The sequence below is a fragment of the Nasonia vitripennis genome, chromosome 5 (genome assembly GCF_009193385.2).
Source record: "Nasonia vitripennis strain AsymCx chromosome 5, Nvit_psr_1.1, whole genome shotgun sequence".
Taxonomy (NCBI): domain Eukaryota; kingdom Metazoa; phylum Arthropoda; class Insecta; order Hymenoptera; family Pteromalidae; genus Nasonia; species Nasonia vitripennis.
In genome coordinates this window covers 18647283-18652641 of record NC_045761.1, presented here as the reverse complement: position 1 = coordinate 18652641, position 5359 = coordinate 18647283, and positions in this window count along the sequence as shown.

Sequence of the window (5359 nt, the reverse complement as noted above, 5' to 3'; positions counted from 1 at the left end):
TTTTTGAAAATTGATCGGATGGTTGGGAGATTAATTTCGAAAACATTTTCGTTTGTGCGTTATCGCATCGGATTTAGTCGCTTGCAGGCGAATTTACTACGATCATTAATTGGATTATTAACGTGTACTGGATGTACGGAATATCGTTGCGCATGCGACCTTTATAAATTTGTTACTGTAAAAAATGTATAGTTGATAATTCAACGATCATTTATAAAACCAAAGTTTTTCCGAATCGAACGATTGGAAACTCAATTTTCAATCAGTTTTTTACTTTTAAACTTGTTTACTCTGCAAATTTTACGCGAAAACTCCATCCAAAAGTATTCAAAGTTTCAGTAACGTGTTGTGCAATTAAAATAATGCAAAATGCTCAACAATATTTATGAACAGTCTACCTGAATTCTCAAATGTATACAAATTATCCAATCAATCGTTACTGCATAACTCACGAGGGTATACGAAACTTTTTAAATAATTTTTTGTTAAATTATCAAACAATTTTTAACAGCGTTACTCTTGCGTCTACCAAAATTGAAAATCTGTTTACTACAATGCCAATTTGCTATAAAATTCTATTTCAATATACAACAACAAATCCATAATACGATTTTGTTTACAATAACCACAATCCTAACTCCCGCATGTACGAACCACCACAAGCAAGCACATATCATTATCTAACCACCCCATAGAACAACAGAGACACACGTACACGCCGTCATATATCGATTCGTCAATCCTTTCTCTCTCTCTCTCTCTCTCTCTCTCTCTCTCTCTCTCTCTCTCTCTCTCTCCAACTCCAGGATCCACTCGCTCGCAATTACCTCGAGCCTCGCGTCTAGCAATGACTTTTTTTGCCTCGACCTTCTTCCCCCCGAACGACGTAATGTAGCCACCTCCGTGTATCTCTCGCCGCTTTTTTTCTTCTGCCCCAGCAGACGTTCTCTTCGTTCTTTTTCGTGTCATACACATACGCACACACGGGGTAATTGCGCGAGAGGAAAAAACGAGCGGTGTAATCAAAGGGTATACATTAGAGCCGGAAAAAAGACACGAAGTCCGTTATTCCGCGCGATGTATTTCCTTCTGCTTCTTCCTCGTATTATTATATTGTGCGTCTGATTGCCGCGACTCAGCCAGTACCGTGTATGGAGGGGAAAATCTCTTTCGCGCGCGATTTATGAATACTTGAGTTCGCACGCGTATAGGGGCGGTGTACTACTTGCGCCGCGTGTATAAGCTATTAGGTGTTTACGTAGCGCAGCGAATTTCGCGATTTACATCTACTTCGAGGATGCATTATTCAAGCCGGGAATTACGGAAATTATGAGGAGAAATCGAAAGGTGCGGACTACCGCCGCTTTAAAGTCAACTATTACGCCCTCGTTTCTTATTCCGTTCGGCTGAATTAATGATCGACTAACTGCTCTATCGCTTTAATTTTAATCGAGATCAGCGGCGATTCGCGGTGAAAACTATCCGCCATCCCATACATCCGAATTATACTCTGGTACACTGCAGTATGGCATCAGTCGTGCGTTGTCTATAAGCAGCGCGGGCTGCTTGTAATCTAGCAAAGTCACGCGAGTGTCGGAAAAGTGGACGAGCGAGAAAAGCTCTTTCGGCTGCTGATGCTGCTGCTGCCTGGTATATGTAAAACGATTGGACGACGCCGACAAATGAGCAGCGCGCGCTCGGACTGATTTCCCCGTGGGTCACTTGCTGCCGCTTTCAAATCAAGAGAGACGCCCAGAAGTCGCTGGATATCGTGCGTTTTTATATGCGAGAAAACGCGCTGCTGTTCCGCGGATGTGCTGTACAGAGAGAGAGAGAGAGAGAGAGAGAGAGAGAGAGAGAGAGAGAGAGAGAGAGAGAGAGAGAGAGAGAGAGAATGGGTATAAGGGGATTGAGTCGGATATACGCAGTCTTGTTTTGGCAAAGAGAGGGATACTTTCTGCATTTTTCAGCGACGGCCTTTCAAATTTCCCGCCCTTTCGCGTTTACGCTTCGAGCGCATGAAAATTTTTCGAAAGCTCGTCGCCGCCCTCTATATACTGTATCAAACGGCCGTGAACTTGAATTAATGATGCCGTGTCTGCGCGCAGTGTGATTCGATTCTTTTTTAGATTTCGAAATTTAAAAATTCGATGCCCAGACTCGATGAACATGCTACGGGTGTCTAGACAAGCGCTCTTTACCGATTCAATTAGCCTTTCATGAGGAATTCTATTTCTTGAGTGTCATAGCTTGTAGCTCGATTTCATCTCTCGCTGTTATTTCGATTAATCGAGAAACACGAATAGAGAGAGTTACGATCTATACCGGAGTCCGTCGATTTGTTCATTTTTTATGCTACATGCAAACCACATCTAGCTTCGCCCTGTAGACTCGTGTTGTGCGGATTAGTCGCGCGCCGCATCTCGAGAGAAAAAAAAACAGAAAATCGCATCAATATTCATCGAAAGTGTACACCCTCATTTCCAGCCGACACACACGAGAAAGCCAATCTTCCGCAGAGCAATAAACAACGAATTTTCAATTTCATCCAGCCCCAAATTTTCCTCCCACACGCGCTTTCCACGATTCCCCGAGGATATCACCCGGCCGCACACGAAAGACATACTTAGAGGGTCGACCGCCAGATGTATGGAGATGCTTTTTACGCTGTTCGGAAAAAAAGCTCGAGGCCTCTTCTTTTGGCGTTTATACGCGCAGCAGATCGCGAAGGGTTGAGACAATAATTAAGGAGCTGCAGCTGTGCGTCAATGTTTCAAAGCGACGAATTTATAGCCGAAGGGTGAGAGACAACTTTTTTTCGCTGGAAAAATGTGTTTTCGCTTCGTTAGACCTGATTTGTGCCCAGTACCAGAGAGAGAGCGTCTCGATTGCGATACGTTTGTCACGCCGTTGAATTTTAATGCGGAGCAGTCGGTGGAAGCTTCGAAATACACTTTTGCCAAATAAATACGAGAAGAAAATTTTCGAAAATACTGCATTGGATGAACGAGGGTCGGACAAAAAATTTGTCAAACGACCCAGACCAGGCGTCATTAAAAAGTCAAGCGAAAAAGCGCGTCATTTCAATTTGTCGTAGTCGGCGGCGGCCGATCGGAAATCCGTCATCGGCTTTAAATAAAGCGGCTAAGCATTAAAAGTTTAAAGCGCGTATAACCGCGACAGTGTCTACGTCGTAAATATCAACGACGATGTAACGGCCGAGAGCGAATATGTGTGCGTAAACGCACGTGAAGAAAATCGCGTAAATGGAAAAGCGACTGTGTCCGCAGGTGCATGAATGATCGAAAGATTTCGGAAGATCGTCATTTTCAAGCGATCAATCGGGATCAATCCGTGTGTGCGGTTTTGAATCTCGCAGATGTAATCGCTGCATTAAGAGAGTAATGGTAAGGGTTTATACGACGGAATAAATGACGCCACGACCATCGAGCCCTGTCCTCGCTTATTATTCCTCGCTTTTTCCTCTGGAGATGCAATTATCGCGGTAACGATTATCAACCCTCGACTATACACTTCCTGCGCTGTATATCCCCTTGTTTTAATCATTTCTCTTGCCTCGACGTGAGCGCGTGCGTTTTTATGAAATCCATGCCAATTTTTCAAGTTTGATTATTCATGGCTTTGCGCATGCTGGAAGGGAGAGGAAGTTAAATTTTATCGAGTTTTATACGAGAGGGATAAGTAAATAATGAAAAAATTAGTGATGATTGTAATGGCGAACGGATTCACCCGGTAATTTGGTGAAATAAAATACAGTCGCGTGAAGGTAAGGACAAATTATATTGCTCCTGACTCATAGGATAACATTTGATGAAAGTAGACAAAAATCATTATCAAATCGCCTTTCGTGAATTACTGCACATCGACTATCATAAAAATTCAATCTCTCATGCCTACTGAGATGAACATGCTTTTTGCAATTTTCCCCAAACATCAACGATCACAACGTCGATATAGAATGCTTTTATCGAAGTTTTACATAGAAACGTTATCCATGATTCAACCTGCAATATCAAATTATTAGCTGATTTTACATTCTTTCATCGTCAATATCTAGGCTAAGCGATAAATAAATTTGCATCCGAATCAATCAATCGTCTAAATTTTTCATGAAAATTGAGCTCCCCAAGTGGCGGACTGCGTAAATACGTAATATTCTCGTCCGGCGAGGAGTGCGTTCTATAGTCATCAAGTCGCCATCGTATAGATTCTTTTTAAATTATCGGAATTATTTTATATCGATTAGGATCTGATCCGCACAAAAACTTAAAAAACAAGCGATCAATCATTCATATTTTTCCCTTCATTTCATAAAAGCGGATTTGACTTTACGTCCTACGAGCGTACTATTCCATTTCGCGGTAATCCGTTTTTTTTCACGCTTTTCACCTTCGTGCAAACTATTGCACAAAACCTTGCTCTCCACACTGCACCCTACAGATTTACATTTCGCATTTACAATAGTCCGAAGCGTTTCCTTGAAATCGGGGTACATGAATAGCGAATTAGCAACGCCGAAGGCTAGAGTTGAAAAGATTTATATTACGCGTTATGGTCACTAAATATTTCAACGGTCGCGGAGGAAAATTTTCAAATAATTCGCTGCTTTATGCTTGAGAAAGCTTTGTTGTTTTGAATCAAATTTTACGTTTAAAAATTGTATATTTTATTTTTCTTTTTTTCCAAATCACGTCTCACAGCCATTTTTCAAAAGCCGCTTCTTCCGTCATACCTATAACGTTTCACTCCCTACTCAAACGCGCGCTGACGACGCTATAAGCTCGCTCCATCGCGTTATTCCACGGCTCATGAATTATCAATCGCTAACTATCCATTTTCAAATGAAATAGGCGTACTTTTGTGTGCAGCGCGGGTAGAAAAAAAAGAGGAGCGTGCGCTATTACACGCGAGTCATCAAGGCGGCGATTGATTGGCTTTTAAGTGTAATTCAAACGTATAGGCCTGCGCACGATGCTGGAGATAAGCCAATTGCACACGATGTAAGTCATATCGAAAAAACGTTCATGCGACCATCAGCCGTATTGGCTTGCGGTTGAACTAATAATTTCGCTCCGCTTCATTATTCATGCTTAATTATGGCGACTGCTGATAAATTGATGTAGATTTCGACGCAATATCTTCGCCTTTTATTACATCGCGCTGTATCGTTACGACCGCGATGCCATCATCGTTTTAAAATCAAAAGATACGCAGGTATAATCATCTGTTTATTGTTCGAATAATTTCGAAATAATTCCAGCGGAGCCAAATCTCTGCCGTAATACGCTCAGACAGTCGGAACGAAGCGCTCAGATTTAAACCCAGTTAACCCTCTCTA